The following is a 16991-nucleotide window of genomic DNA, read 5'->3' as shown; positions in this document are numbered from 1 at the left end:
TCTTTGCACACATGGTATGCCACTATAGTAGAGTGGGTGAAAAGATGGCCCTGAAATCATATATGAGCTATCTAGTAATGCATTTGAAATTTAATCTCCCTGCATCTCCATGTGTTTAGCTGAAATATGGGCATAATAACAGTATCTTTCATTAAAGATTATTTTGAAGATTTTATAAGGTAAGGAAATAAAGTGAATTACATTGTCCCCTCTTAAATCCACTCAATGACTTTCTATTGTCCTTTTGATAAAATCTCCACCCCTGAACATGGCCTCTAAGGCCCTACATGATGTAGCTACCTGTACATCCAACTTCATCTTGTCTACTCTATTCACTATCTAGCTGAAAGCTTTTTTTCTTTTTCAGTTCCTCCGAAGTTCCTGCTTTTTGCTGCCTCCAAGGTTTCACAAATTCTCTTTTTTGCCTAGAACACATCTCCGCCCTCCTCCTCACAGCACACATAGCTCCCTCCCACCCAGCCTTCACATCTCAGTTTAAATGTCACTTGCTTTAAAAGGACTTTTCAGATTTACCAATCAAAAATCATCCCTTCTCCTTATTTTTCTGTAGCATAGAATGTTGTTTTTAATATTTACCACAAATGTTTGTGGTACCTGGTTTGAAATGAATGGACAGACAGACAAGAATCAGGCAGAAGAGTAATTCAATACTTCTTTTATTAATTTTAGGCATGTCAGGCTCTGGAAGCTATGGTTAGATCCAAACTTCCCATAGGTCTTATAGCTTGGAAGAGCAACACAGAATTCTGGCTTTCTGAGGGCAGCCCACACAAAAAGAAAGAGGAGACGAAGGAGAAGGGATCATCAGGCCAGTGCCTCCTTCCAAACCCCCCAAAATAAATTACTGACCTATCACAGGCTGAAGGTGTGGAGTGGAATGCAGAGAAGGCAAAAAAAGTTAGGAAGGGTTAGAAACTCCCTCCATCTGAACTAAAGACTGAAAAAGCATTTCCTCCATCTCAACTAAAATTTGTGAACTTGAACCATATGCACTGTTTTTGAGGTTAGAGACAAATATAACCATATTCATATGATTTAAACATAATTATACATGGAAATGTATACACATGGAAATATGTATGTATGCATGCCTAGGTATGCTATGGAGTCTATGTAATATAGATTTATATATGTATACTATACATATAGTATGTGATATGTAATATTTGTGTGTATTCATAACACATGTATATGCCATACACACACATATACATATATACACATTTGTGTGATTATTTGGGTAATATTTGCTCTGCAATCATTCTGTAAGCCCTAAAATGAGAGTGAAGTAGATCTACTTTGCTTACCACTATATCTTTGTGGTTCATCACAAAATATCTATAAAAATTAGTTGAATAATAGCTGTAAGGCGTTTGACATGTAATTTGACTTAAGAACTCAGTAGATGGTACCTATTATGATTGTACTGCTTCTGCTTGTGCCGATAAAATAGTATTAATGTGTTGGGTATTAAATTTTGATCTGGACTGTATATTTGTAAGACTTCCATTTCAGAAATTCATAAGCTTGCCTCAAAGGTTGCTCATACTGTTTGTCTTTAATGGATTATAATTTCAGGTAACATCTCCTAGTTGCAACCTCCACAGCACTGGAGTCATAACCCCAAGGAGAAACAGGGTGAGGAGGGACTATAGCAAACTAAACAGTGCATGTCCTGCCCAAAAAGGGCAGCCAGTTTTCCAATCCATTTTTTTTTTTGAGATGGAGTCTCACTCTATTGCCCAGGCTGGAGTGCAATGGCACAATCTTGGCTCACTGTAAGGCTTGGACCGCCACCTGGCTTCAAGCCATTCTCCTGCCTCAGCCTCCCAAGTAGCTGGGATTACAGGCATGTACCACCATACCCAGCTAATCTGTATTTTTAGTAGAGATGGGTTTTCACCATGTTGGTCAGGCTGTTCTCAAACTCCTGACCTCAGGTGATCCACCAGCCTCAGCCTCCCAAAGTGCTGAGATTACAGGCATGAGCCACCCCACCCAGCCTCCAATCCATTTAGACTTGCTTTGGCAAGTGTGAATGCAGTACTAGCAGGCCATCTGATTTTTTTTTCAAGAGAAGCTAAAATTCCTATTTTAAAATAAAAATATACATTTTGAAAACTAAAAAATTTCTGTGGTCTGAATCATACTGTGAACTTTTTGTCTTCATGCTACTCACAGGCAGTTAGTTTGTGACCTCTGCTTTTAGAACAGTTGTCTTGTGGTCTGAGGTTTTATTAATACTTTTAGTGTATTTCACTTACCTTTTACATTGATATTATTCTGTGCTTTTCAAATAAGTTTTAACAGCTGAATTTCAGTGCTTTATAAGAAATCTATTTCTAGCTGTTGCTTTTGCATTTCTACCTGTCTTTTGCTTCTCCAAATCCCTCTTCCATTTTTTTCTTGATGTCAGAAGAGCTTTTAAAGCTAATTATCTATTTTAAGTATAGCATTTTTCACAAAAAGGAAAAAATGGAACTACACAGTATTTTCAAGCCACAGCACAAATAAATCCATTTTTTCATGTGTTTAGTAAACTCAACTACAGACATACATGAGAAGAACTGACACATTAAAGTGGAAGCAATGAATTTATATACAGTCAATGTATTCTGTCTATAAATCCATTGGGCAAAAATTAGGTTTTCTTTCATTTTTCTTAGGAATAATTTTTCTTTTCTTTTTCTTTACAATTCAACTTTTCTTTCAGACTCAAGTGGTATATACGCAGGTTTGTTACTTGACTCTGAGGCTTGGGGTGTGAATGATTCTATCACCAAGTGGTTAGCATAGTACCCAATAGGTCGTTTTGTAGCCCTTACCCCCCTACTCTTTCTCCCCACCTAGAAGTCTCCAGTGACTACTGCTGTCATCTTTATGTCCACAGGTACCCAATGCTTAGCTTCCACTTGTGAAAACATGCAATATTTGGTTTTCTGTTTCTGAGTTAATTCATTTAGGGTAACGGCCCCTATCTGTATCCATGTTGCTGCAAAAGACATCATTTTGTTCTTTTTTATTGCTGAGTAGTATTCTATGTTGTATATGTACCACATTTTCTTTATCCATCCACCCTTGATGGGAATCTAAGTTTGTTCCACGTCTATGCTATTGTGAATAGTAATGAGATGAATATATGAGCATGTGCATCTTTTTGGTAGAATGATTTATTTTCCTTTGGGTATATACCCATTAAAGGGATTGGTGGTTTGAATGGTAGTTCAACTTAGTTCTTTGAGAAATTTCCAAACTCCTCTTCACAGTGGCTGAACAAATTTATACTCCCACCAACAGTGTATAACCATTCCCTTTTCTCTGCAGCCTCACCAACATCATTTATTTTTTGACATTTTAATAATAATAGCCACTCTGACTGGTGTGAGGTGGTATCTTACGGTTTTCATTTACATTTCTGGTTTTCATTTGTATTTCATTTTTGATGATTAGTGATGTTGAGCATTTTTTTTCATATTTTTGTTGGCCACTTGTATGTCTCGTTTTGAGAAATGTTTACTCATGTCCTTTGCCCACTTTTTAATGGTGTTATTTGTTTTTTGCTTCTTGAATTGCTTAAGTTCTTTATAGATTCTGGACATGAGACCTTTGTCAGATGCATAATTTGCAAATATTTTCTCCCATGCAATGATTTTTCTTAGGAAACATTTTTTCCATAGAAAAATAAAACTAGATTTTTATGTTAGCAGTGGCAGAAACTACTGGATGTCAACGAATTTAAAATGCAAATTTAAAATTTAATATTAAAATAAATAATTACTTAGAATTTTTATACACTGTATATCTACAAAAATGTTCTTTGAGATTTTTTAGACATAGATTTTTATCAAATATCACACAAAATCACACTGCTCTGTTTCCTTGTCTTTCTGCGGAAACCCAGTGCAATTTTTTGAAGATGTTTTGAGTCACGAACTCAACATATGCAGCACTGTTGATGCAAGTAACTCAAATGAAGTGATGACAATATAAAACATTTTTGATCAAGTTCAGGAGCGTGTAGGCAGTGACAATTATGTTGTGACTGCCACCTGGCCAACAGTAATTCATTTTAAGATGAATTCCTCTTTCAGAAGAAGTCAAGTGTAAAAATATGCATATTAGTATTAATGAAACACTCTCATCTATAGTGCTTAAATGAGTTTCTGAAATATTAACTTTATAGGAAAACTTTTTACTTTTCTTTAAACTTTAAAATGATTTTTTAAAACCTTATGTTTAAAAATAAATTATTTCCACATTACCATCAATTTTTGGTCAATGATTGAATTGACTGAATATTTTTCACTGCTCCTTTGTCTAGGGTAACCTGCAGTGCCATCTCACCGAACTGCTCTCTTGCCTCAAGAAAGAATGAATAAAACTTTCAAAGTAACTCATAGCTTGTAACAAGGAACTGAAAGCAGTCAACATAATGAATATAAACATTTCAAACTTGATAAAAACAAACATTTACCTAAAGCTCTAGGTTGGGTACTTCAGGGAATACAAATAGTAATAAAAATATTCCAGGCCGGGCACAGTGGCTCACGCCTGTAATCCTAACACTTTGGGAGGTCGAGGCAGGAGAATCACTGGAGGTCAGGAGTTCGAGACCAGCCTGGCTTACATGGTGAAACCCCATCTCTACTAAAAATACAAAAATTGGCTGGACGTGGTGGCAGGCACCTGTAATCCCAACTACTGGGGAGGCTGAGGCAGGAGAATCACTTGAACCCGGGGGGCAGAGGTTGCAGCGAGCTGAGATCACACCATTATACTCTAGCCTGGACGACAAGAGCGAAACTCTGTCTCAAAAAATAAAATAAAATAAAATAAAATAAAATAAAATAATAAAAATAAATAAATAAATAAATAAATAAATAAATAAATAAAGTATTCCAAGTATGCATAATGCAAGACTGACTGACAAGAGTACTCAATAGAGATTTTTAGAAAAAAGGGCAGGAGGAGAATCAGGAGAGAGTATTATAAATTCCTAAATATAAGGTACATCATTTCCCCCAAATAAATAGTGCCTCAGAACAAAAGGTCCTTATTATCAAAATGTTAAAAAGCCTTCTCTGAGGCATCACAGCATAATACTTAATGCATGTACTTTGAATTCACATTATCTCAACGCCTGATTACCTTATTTACTACTCGTGAGTTCTTGGATAACCTTTCAGTTTCATCATTGGCTAAAAGGGAGATACTGATATTACTTACCTCCTAGCCCTGTTGAGAGAATTTACAAAGCTAATAATGTGTCACAATGCCTGGTACAAAAATATATGTGTCATAATTTATTTATTATTTCTATATTTCCTCCCATTATTGTACATTAATCTGAATGGCAAACTACTAAACTCCTGAGGTTGAAGAGGTATCTGCACTCCCATGTTTACTGCAGCACGGGCCACAATATCTAAGATATGGAATCAACTTGTGGCTATCAGTGAATCAATGGATTAAAAAAAAGTGGCATGTATACACAACAGAATACTATTCAGCCTTAAAAAAGAGGAAAATCATATCGTTTGTGACAATGTAAACGAACCTAGTGGGAATTATGTTAAGTGAAATAAACAAGGCACAGAAAGACAAATATTGTGTTATCTCACTTACACATGTAATCTAAAAAAGCTGAATTTATAGGAGAGTGGAATGGTACTTAGCGGGCTGGGAAAGGGGGGAGTTGGGGTGATACTGGCGAAAGGATACAAAATTTCGGTTAGATAGAAGAAATCTAGCACACAATATGGTGATTAAAGTTAATAACAATGTACTGTATTCTTAAAAATCCCTGAGAAAGTAGATTTTAAGTGTTCTTACCACAAAAAAAAAAAAAGAACGCAAGGTAGAGCATATGTTAACTATCTAGTTTTAGCCATTCTACAATGTAAACATATTCAAAACATGTTGTCCATGATATATACATTTTTATTTGTCAATTAAAACTTTAAAAAATAATTTACCGTTTTCCAAGCTAAAAAGAAAGCTTGTATCTAAAGCAGAGAATAAGCTACTGAACAAATAAATATAAGAGGATGTGAAGAAAAATGTCTTAGCCAAAGCTCCCCCAGAAAATACAGCCCAAGGCAAAAACCTATATGTGAACACTTTACTGGGGAGTGGATCCCTGGGAGCAGGGCTGAAGGATAGGGCTGAGATGGTATACAGAAAAGCAAGAAAAAATATATATCAGAAATATGCCTGTAGTGGCCAGGTTCGGTGGCTCATGCCTGTAATCCAGCACTTTGGGAGGTCGAGGTGGGCGAATCACTTGAGGCCAGGGGTTTGAGACCAGCTTGGTCAACATGGAGAAACCCCGTCTCTACTAAAAATACAAAATTAGCCGGGCATGGCAGTGCATACTTGTAATCCCAGCTACTCAGGAGACTGAGGCAGGAGAATCACTTGAATCCAGGAGGTGAAGGTTGCAGAGAGCCGAGATTGCACTACTACATTCCAGCCTGGGTGACAGAGTGATGAGACTATGTCTCAAAAAAAAAAAAAAAAAGAAAGAAAAGAAAAGAAAAAAGAAAAAATCAGCTCATAGTGATGAAGTCGTTGAATGTTAAAATTTGAAAATGTGAATTAAAATATTCCATAAAATATAAGTGGAAATAACAGTATAGTTTAAAATATAATTTTACTTCTATAGATATTCATCTAAATTGATGAATTAAATAAGTAGACATTTGCTTATTTTATCTATATACCTAATTTTCATATTTGGCAAAAGCAATACTGGATTTTCTTTTAGAAAAAAAAGGAAAGATTATTTTAAATCCTGTTGTGTACATAATTCCGAGTATCAGAGATTTCGAAAGTCTTGAGAAGGAGGTAGGATTTGAATCAAATCTTGAAGAATAATTTGAGAAGATAAACTAAAAGTAAATGCATTGAGGGGTTACTATTTTTTTAGGTGTTGTAGATATATAATCATATTAAATTCTCATAGGTATTATTATTCTCAGTTTACATATGGGGAAACTGAGGCTCAGGTAAGTTAATGAATTTGCTTTAAAAAATGCCGCAACCTATACTGGTTCCATCTTGAATGCAGCCTTTTCCAAGCCTTCTACTTTCTTCAAGACACAATACAGTGCAGAATAGATCCTGGAGAAGACTGGGTTGGAATTCTCCCTCCCGTACAGTCCTAATTGTTTGATTTGTGTAAAGCATTCAATTTTTCTGTCTCTTAAGTTTTCTTATCAAGGAGATAACATCTCTCCAAGGAACTGTTGAGATACTTAAATGAGCTCTTGTAATTAAAATGCCTGGAATAGCAATTGGCACACAGTGCTCAATGGGTATTAGCCATCATGTTATAAGAAAAAGTAGAAGGAGGAAAAGGAGGGAGAGAGGAGAGAGTGAGGAGGAGAAGGAGAGAGTGAGGAGGAGGAGGAGAGGAGGAAGATTTTCACTCTCTCAAATTGTCTCCTCGACAAGTAGAGCAACAAGAGATCACAATAGTAAATACATAGATAGGCATAGACACATCTTTACCTGCTTTTTTACTAAAAATCTGGGGAAAATGTGCAGGAGCTCGTCATTGTGGAATCATTTCAGCCTAGATGAAAATTACTGGGAATATATGTTCCAATGGTCTTGAGAGTAAACATATTTTCTTACCTTTTTTTTTTTGTTTTGGAGGGTGGGGGATGGAGTTTCAGTCTCGTTGTCCAGGCTGGAGTCTGGAGTGCAATGGTGCGATCTCGGCTCACTGCAACCTCCACCTCCCAGGTTCAAGTGATTCTCCTGCCTCAGCCTCCTGAGTACCTGGGATTACAGGCATGCACCACCATGTCCAGCTAATTTTTTTGTATTTTTAGTAGAGATGGGGTTTCGCCATGTTGGCCAGGCTGGTCTCGAACTCCAGACCTCAGGTTATCTGCCCGCCTCTGCCTCCCAAAGTGCTGGGATTACAGGCGTGAGCCACTGTGCCTGGCCCATACCTTAATCCTTGTAAAGCCAATTTCCCTGTGTACTTTGCTCTCTGAATACCTCACTGTGAAGGTTGCAAAATAAAAAATGTATACCGTAAGAATATAGCCTAAATGTATTCAATGTATTCACTATTTACTACTTAACCTCTTTAAGTTTCAATTAAACCTATATTTATAAAATTGAAAAAAGAATTTTAACTCACACATGTTGTGTATACACAGCATATATGTTAGGTATTTGACTAGAGTCTGGTGACTATCGATCAATTAATAAAAGGTAGCTTTTGCCGTATTTCCTCAGACATTTTTATTTTCCTCCATATATTAAGATTCATTAAACCAGAATACATCTTATAACTAATGTATACATTCAATAAGTGAGCATTGTTCTTCTTTATTTCCCAGGGCTATTATGAAGTCATTGTTGTACCTTGTAGCATTTACCTTTATTTCCCCTTAGAAAACACTAAATCCAGAGATTGCATTGTATTTGCTAACCACTGTATTTTCAAAATGCCAAACAGTGATTAATAATTTTAAAGAATAAATGACTGAATAATAATCAAAGAACTAAGATATTTTTGCGAAGAGGCAGAGAGACAATTTCTCAGTTTATAAAATCTACCAAGCGAAGTAACTTGAGGACAAAGCAATGCTTGAACCTCCCACACATAAGATAACTGATCTAATAATTTTTATTTATAACCCACCTTGTTTAGAGAAGGACCGAAGATGGCTTACAATGATAAAAATAGAGCCAGGCATGGTGGCTCACGCCTGTAATCTCAGCACTTCTGGAGGCCAACGCAGGCGAATCACTTGAGGCCATGAGTTTCAGACCACCCTGGCCAACATGGTGAAACCCTGCCTCTACTAAAAACACGAAAATTAGCTAGGCGTGGTGGTGCATGCCTGTAATCCCAGCTACTCAGGAGGCTGAGGCGGGAGAATGGCTTGAACCCAGGAGGCGGAGGCTGCAGTGAGCTGAGATCGCGCCACTGCTCTCCACGCTCCAGCCTGGGCGATACAGCGGGACTCAGTCGAAAACAAAAGCAAAAACAAAAAAGAGAGAGATTAAAAAAAAAAAGAGAAGTATGTGAGAATTTGGAGAGGGAAAAGGGAAAAAGAACAAAAGAAACACACACACAGACAGAATGAAGCCAGAAAAGAGCCACATAAATAAAATTCCTCCTATAAATGCTATAGGAATCCAGAGAAAAAGTTCCCGTGGTTTGGAAAATGTCAATAAAACTTTCCTGGTGGAAATGAGGTCGGCTATGAGGTATTAAGTTCAAAAGGAACTGGATATTTGGTATCTCTAGTAAGACAGAGCTGCTTCAGAGTCTCCCCAGGGAAAGACGGTGCTTTGGGCAGGTAGTTAGTGTGGGTGAAGGTGATGACTGAAGAATCCTAAGGGCCCAGGCTCGTGGGAAGCCTCTCTCTTTCCGCACTTCACCAATTATCTCATTTTCATAATAAGGTCTGCGCTTTCCTTAATTGCTTCACTTCCATCAACAGGAACAGGGGAAAGATAAATACATTTCACCTTTTAATGAAGAGAATTTCAGGTAGTCTGTGGGAGATGTTTATAAAAAAAAAAAAAAAGCTGGTAGGGGGCAGTGTCTCACGCCTGTAATCCCAGCACTTTGGGAGGCCGAGGCAGGTGGATCACTTGAGGTCAGGAGTTTGAGACCAGCCTGGGCAACAAGGCGAAACTCCGCCTATACCAAAAATACAAACAAAATTACCTTGGCTGATGGTGCGCGCCTGTAATCCCAGCTACTTGGGAGGCTGACGTGGGAGGATAGCTTGGACCCAGAGGCGGAGGCGCAATGAGCTGAGATTGCCCCACTACACTCCAGCCTGGGTGACAAAGTGAGACCCTGTCTAAAAAAAAAAAAAAAAAAAAAAAAAGTAGTTGGTCTGTGAACTCACTTGCAAATAACTGGATTTTACGGACGCTTAGATATTTGGAGGTCCACAAGGGTTCTTTGGGATCCCCTATTTTCCTTCGCTGCCTCCTTTGTCAGAGTCCAACTCAAAGGGGAAATGCCCCTCTGGGATCTAACCGCCACAGGTGCAAGAAGGAGCAAATTTACATAGAAGCAGCCTGGGGAAAATAGTGCCCTAGATGAGTCTTCAGTTTGGGAAACGCTGAGCTAACACTTTAAGTACTTGGAAGAGTAATACTAATAATCAGTCGTGGCGAGGTTCCGCCCATTTGACATTCAACCCCCCATGAGTGCGCACAGACAAACCCACTGGCCAGGAGGAGCCAACACAAGGTCCTGGGCATCTCCGTCCCGGGAAGGTGGGTAATGCCCTTGTCGCTCTGGGCTCCAGGGCGCGCCCCCGCAGCTTCCCCAGCGGGGTCTGACGCCTCCGGGCCGAGGTGCGCCAGGTGGCGAGGGTGCCAGGCGCGGCCAAGTCGCGGCGGTCTGAGTCAGTCACCCAACTATGCTGCGGAACCAGGGAGGCCGGCTGGGCCGCCCCCGCCGTTGAGCTCCGGCTTCCCCCGCGCGGGGCGCCTGCTCCCCGCCCCCGCGGGCGGAGAGGAAGCGGCGGCCGAGGCGAGGCGCGGGAGCACCTGAGCAAGGCGCGGGCGCCGGGCTCGGCGTTTCCGGAGCTGAGCGCGGGTCCGCGGCCCGCGCTCCCCGCGCTCCCCGCGCTCCCCGCCTCCAGGTGCGGCGGCCGGGACACGCCGGCCCCACTAACAGCGCCGCCCGCGCGGCCGCCGCCAGGCAGCAGAGGCGGCTGCGGACAGCCGGCGGGGACCGGGAAGGAGGAGGCCTGGCGCCTCCGGCAGAGGGGCGAGGACCGAGCGCCCAAGGCTGGGAGAGACGCCGGCGCTGAGCTTCCCAGCGCCGCCTCACCTAGCTTTTCGAACTCCGCGACCCGAGCGCAAGGCGAGTACCCGGGGCCTCGGGAAGGCTGGGCCGGGATGGCCCACGCGGGGGTGGGAGGACCCTGTCTGGAGGGGCTGGGGCTTTTCGACACTTCACCGGGTAAATTTCCTCAGCGCAAAGTGCTCGGCTCTGGTGTCCGCCCCTTGGATTTCGCTCCCGCGTGTGGGCGTCTGAAAGGAAACCAGAAGCCGGTAAGTGATCCAAGAACTCCACTTCTGGGATTTGACCCGGGAGGGTGAGGATCCGGATAGACAGCTAGACACTCCCTCCATTCCTCTCCCCTACCTCCAAATAAGAAGAAGCTGTAGTGAGTTTCAGGCACCAAGTTATTTACTCGGTAGAGATCATGACTTTGCCCGGGTGTCTGTGCTGCCCCGCACCCTGCTTGTTAACCACGTTAAGACGACTGGCCTGTTAATTAACTTTAATTACGATCATTTGGCCTCCACCTGCCTGAACCCGATACCTTACACGGGAACCTGTATGATGTGAGTTTACCAGATTGATCTTTCTTGTTTACTTTTGGAGACAGTTCTCTTGGGAGAAGTGGTGTCCATCCTATTTAATAAAGTAAGTTTTATTTTATCTAATTCTGGCTTGTTTTCTTGAACACCTCCTACCTTGAGGTGATCTGGAGTTATTTTGATTTGGGGAAAGGGTTCGTGGATTATATAGCCTTTGATAATTAGAGGAAAACACAAGAAAATAAGCTAATTTGTGTGGAATAGTGACATCTTAGGGTGTTGTAAGTAGGTATCCTGATAGCAAATTCTTTTTTTTTTTTTTTTGCAAGCTTGTCCTTGAAGTAGGCTGTTCAGTAGAATACAGCCTTCGGTTTAAAAAAAAATCAAGAAGTGTATTGAAAATAAGCTATTTTTAAAAGTACATTTAATAGGATGTCATTGTTATTACTCATAATAGTATTGTACTTACAAGCTCAGTATTGATTTCTCTGCACTTAAGCACTCTACACCCCCACAGGCCCATGGAACTTTGCCCATAAGTAATTGGAAGATAAAAAGCAAGCTAACTTTTTTTAAGGAAAAAAAGAGAAATACCTTTAAACTCTTTTTTTTTAACTCTTATTTATGACTTCCATACACTTACAGGAGAAATATTGAGAGAAAATACTCATGACATTCTTTGTCCAACAACGTTTAAAGAAGAAAAAAAAGTGGGTCATGGAACTAGGCTAGGGTTAAGTGCAAATATCTTCCTGGCTTCTTTCTAAACATGTTTAACACATACACATTTAAGGTGGTTCCTAACACGAAGAGGGTTTTATATAGATTTGTCAGTACTCAAAGATTTATTTGAATTAAAATGTACCTAGAGGGTAAGTGAGAGAGCTTGTTAAAACGTATTTATATGGGTGTGCTTGTGTTTGTATTTTTTCCTTCGTCTGTAAACCTGTCAGATTTTATGTGGCTTATCTGTAAAAGGAGAAGCTGATGGTACGTTTAAAAACAAATTCTTGTTTTTGTAATATCACCGCAAGCTTCTTGCAGTGTAAGGCTCATGGATATGCAATAATATCAGATCCAACTATTCTTGGATACTGTGGATAAGTATAGAACTCAGATTATAATGAATTACAGTTTTCTTAAGAACTTTAATGCATTGAAACTATGAAGTTTTTAAAGTCTACGTAGAATTCTGGGTTATAGACTTCATGATATATGAGAAGTTTTTTGTTGTCGTTGTTTCGTTTTGTTACTTTCTAACCCACCTCCCTGCAACTGTGAGAAAGTTTGGTGAAAGTGACCATAAAAATGCTAAGTATAAATAATAGTCATTGCTTTAATAGTTTTCTTTTAGCATACATTTCCACCTGTCCTCATTTATTTATTGACACATTTCTTGGATACAATCTTTGCACATGCCACATTGTAAGAATTTTGGGAATTCTTGGTGAAATATTAATTAGGTAGAGAACTTCTTAATAATCTGGGAAATATGTCTTAGCTTTGACCACATATGGTGGATGTGAGATTAGAGGCTATGAGACGCTGTCTTAATCTTTTCTGCAAAGTTCTGGACCTTGTAATTTATCATTTTAGTTATTACTTCTAAGTATTGGCCAGATTAAATATATAATGGTAGTTAAACCATTTTGCTCACTTGTTTCTTCTTTAAATGAAACAGTACTCAATGGTATTCTCCTCACGTGATCTTTTCTAGTTAGAAAGTTGTCCTGTGAAATTTTGTTTCAGTTTCTGTTCAGCGCAAGCTTATTTACCCATGCTGCAGAGAAAACAAAGGAGGCCTGATTTGGGTTGAAGCAGTGGTTTAGGTGGCAGATTTGAGATTTTTTAGAGTTCCTGAGAACTCATGAAGGATGATGGGGCCACTTCTCCATGTATTTAAAACAATACTAAAATATAAAACCATGTGGAAATTAAGGTCATAAAATTGGATTTTTCTCACCATTACAATTTAAGTGTTTTTTTTGGAATATATCAAATTTTTTGCAAAAAGTTGTTTTTTTGTGGTGTCTTTGGTATTCTTTATTGGCACTTACTGAGTAATAATGAACTGATTGTTCATATATGTGCCATTTACCTTTTCTTATAGTCATGTCTAATCTACCCTTTTAGATTGTAAACTCTTGGAGGGAAGACTGTATCTTCACTTTCTTTGTAGCCCTTAGCACTGTTGTCAAATGAGATAGTAGATGCTGTTATCTTGAACACCAAATATCTCCCTCTCTTATCTTGGAGCGAGTAGTGTTGCTTAATATATATTGAATGAATACATGTTAAAAAATGGTCCAGTAAGGTAGGAGACATTTTCTGAAATGCCCTCTTTTTATAAGAAAAAGAAACTTTGACAATTGCTAAACCAATAGGAATAAACCCTCAAACTCAGTTGGAAAAGAGGTCAGAGTACTATTTATAAATGCAAAGAGAGGAAACACAGTAGGCTATTCTGAAACATCTGGTTGTTTGTCTAAAAATATGACTTACATTCAGAGAAATGGTGGAGTATACATTTATACAAAAGTTTTAAAATTCTGCTTTTGTAGAAACTCTAGAAGAATAAATTATTCTCTGATATCCCAAGAATTATGGCTTTACCTTAGGGATCTCTCTACATTAGAATTTTTAAAAATTCTCAAATCTTAGTGAATTAACTTAAAATCTGGATGGACAGCTTGAAAAACAAAAGACTTACAGAAGCTAAGGAGATTATCAAGCATTTAACTATTGCGATATTATCCAGAACACCTAAACCTAGGTATCTCCTATGCTACTAATATGTTCTTTTACTAAGTAAAGGAATTTGTACTTGTGGCCTTCACTGGATGGAAATTGTTATTAAGTTTTAGGTTTTTTTATTGTGTTTTTCAGATTGTGCTATAAGTAAAATAATCAACACATAGCTTAGACAATCTTTACTCCTTGATCAAAGCTATGAAATGATTTTGCCCAGAGCCTACCTATTTTCAGCTAAAATTTCCATTATTCTCCATCCAGAAGACACTAATTAAATGCTTGTTGCTTACCAGGCACTGTTCTAAGATTTTAATGCATATGCGCTCATTTCATCCTCAAAATATCCCCATGAGGTAGGCACTATTATTTTCCCTGCTTACAAATGACAACAGTGAGGCTCAGGAAAAGAGAGGAATTCTCCCAAGGCCACACAGGTAGCACATGGCAGAGCTGGAATCCCTGGTAAATCACTGTGCTTTGTGTCCCAGGTGTTAAGCCTTCAGGTGAAATTGTCATCATTCTTACAACTCTAACTACATGTATACGTTACTACATTAAGAAAACTATGTTAACTGCTGTGTTAGGTGCATTGTGGGTTTATTAGAAGAATGATTTACAGTGATAATTTAAAGGAATGTAATACTACTATGCAGACCGAAGAATTCCATTCAAACCAAGTGCGATATAGTGGTATGAATATGATTAAAGGCAATATTGTATACAATGGGTGAATTCATATTAGCCAACATTTATGGTGCAGTTGTAACTCATGTCAGGTATTCTTATATATCTTAAATATTTTACTTGTTTAATTCTAATAGAAATACTATATGATATAGGGTATATTACCCTCATTTTATAAATGAGAAAAACAAGCTTCAGGGAAGTTAAATAACTTAAGTTACATAGTTAAAAAGTGGGGAAGCCTGGACTGGACTTCGGGCATTGTGCTATCTATACTACTGCGTGGGTGGAACTAATAAGGGATTGAGGAGGGATGGGATAGGCAGGGAAGCCTCACGAATGTGGTGTTACCATACTTGTAAGACTTGAATTGGCTCCCAAAGGAGAGAAAAAAAGTCCAGGTATGTACAGGGAGTTCCATTTGAATAAGAGCTGAGAGACTGGCCCAAATCTTCTAGTCTGTTTTCTGATCTCCTTTTTTACTGGGTAAAAATAACACATACTATAAAATTTACCATCTTATCATTTTAAAGTGTATAGTTCAGTAACGCTAAGTGTATTTACAATGCTGTGAAACAGATCTCCAGACCATTTCCAGTTGGTAGAACTGAAACTCTATGCTCGTTAAACAACTCCTTACCTCTCTTCTCCTCTCTGGTAATCATGGTTCTACTTTCTATGAATTTGACTACGGTAGATACCTTATGTAAGTGGAATCATGTATTTGTCTGTTTTATGACTGTTTTTTCACTTAGCATAATGACCTTCAAGGTTCATCTGTATTGTAGCATGTGACAGTATTTATTCCTTTATAAGGCTGCTTAGTATTTCATTTTGTGTATATACCACACTTTATTTATCCATTCATCCATTCATAGATATCTGGGTTGCTTCCACTCCTTATCTACTTTTGCACCACATTTGAAGTTAAACCTTTAAGATCATAGTCAGGTATCTTTTTTGTGTTAATACTTTCTCTTCTTTTTTTTTTTTGAGACAGTGTCTTTCTCTGTCCCTGCAGTGGCGTGATATTGGCTCACTGCAACCTCCGCCTGCTGGGTTCAAGCGATTCTCATGTCTCAACCTCCTAAGTAGCTGGGATTACAGGTGTGTGCCACCATGCCCAGCTAATTTTTGTGTTTTTAGTAGAGACGGGATTTTACCATGTTGGCCAGGCTGGTCTCAAACTCCTGACCTCAGGTGATCCACCCACCTTGGCCTCCCAAAGTGTGTGGGGATTACAGGCGTGAGCCACCATGCCTGGCCTTAACATTTTATTTTCTTGTCAAGCAGATTTGTTTTTGTTTTTGTTTTTTACCATAACCATTGACTTCATGTGGGCAGTGAATACTTATTTTGGTCATATTTGATTATTTGATTTTGGCTTCATATTGTTGCATTATATCAATTGTACTATGGTCCTGTGTTAGCTGTCTTTCTGCAGTGATAGATGCAACATAAATTTTAATAGACTAAATTCTACATTACCATTGCTTTATATAGCAATTACAAAGATGTTCTCCCTTAATTTGTCATTGGCTCTCAACTCTCAGGCAATTAAATGTAAATGAATGTAGGCTTCCAGGTTTAGCCACGTACATGGACACATATCAAACTTAAATGGTGTATAAAACTTGAATTTGCAAGATATGGTATATTTAAACAGCATTTCCCTAGTGTGAATATAAGCGCTTATGAACAGCTAGACAAAGGAGAGGGAGACTATTAAGTCTTTGCTACCTCTTTACTATTAAATCAATTTTATATCTACTATGAGGCTTTACAGTTTATAGCACAGGTTGTGGAGTCTGACTCTTAGAAACACTTAAGTTAGTGTTTCCACTGTTTATCTATTGCGTGACGTTCAGCGTCGGATTTTCCTCCCCTGCAGCTGTGAGGAGTAAATGAGGTCCTACACAAATGGTTTGCAAACATCCACAACTACTGGTTATTATTATTAGCAATGTAATTCTGAGGGAGAATGAAAGAAGATGGATGTGTTTTGGTGGGTGGGAAAGAAGTAGTGGTTGAGGTAGAGAACAGGGTGCAGAGGAGGTCAGAGCCTGTGAGTGACCACAATTTAAAGAGATGACCACATTGAGGGAACTGGGCTTCCTGTAAGGGGTTTAATGGGGCTGACGTTGCCACACACTAAGGTAAGTGAATGGATGGCGGAGGAGAGAGATGCCAAACGACCAGTTTTATACTTTTTC

General features: G+C 38.9%; 1 protein-coding gene across 8 annotated transcripts in view; it reads left to right on the top strand.

The window, feature by feature from the left end:
- Window positions 1-16991, top strand: part of ARAP2 (ArfGAP with RhoGAP domain, ankyrin repeat and PH domain 2) — a 219135-nt gene that overhangs the window by 29678 nt on the left and 172466 nt on the right. For 2 of the 8 annotated variants that reach the window (XM_063603753.1, XM_034958423.3), the window contains exon 1: window positions 11098-11449. The exons of 1 other annotated variant lie outside the window; for it this stretch is intronic. The gene's annotated coding sequence lies outside the window, so the exon portion shown is untranslated. Of the gene's footprint in view, window positions 1-10212; window positions 10285-10525; window positions 10880-10937; window positions 11071-11096; window positions 11450-16991 lie in introns of those variants that run through there. 5 more of the 8 variants (XM_034958425.3, XM_003832149.5, XM_034958424.3 and 2 more) reach the window with 5 other exon arrangements.

Source organism: Pan paniscus, chromosome 3 (genome assembly GCF_029289425.2).
Source record: "Pan paniscus chromosome 3, NHGRI_mPanPan1-v2.0_pri, whole genome shotgun sequence".
In the NCBI taxonomy this organism is placed as follows: domain Eukaryota; kingdom Metazoa; phylum Chordata; class Mammalia; order Primates; family Hominidae; genus Pan; species Pan paniscus.
The sequence above is the reverse complement of the archived record's forward strand: the minus strand, read 5'-3'. Positions and strand labels throughout refer to the sequence as shown.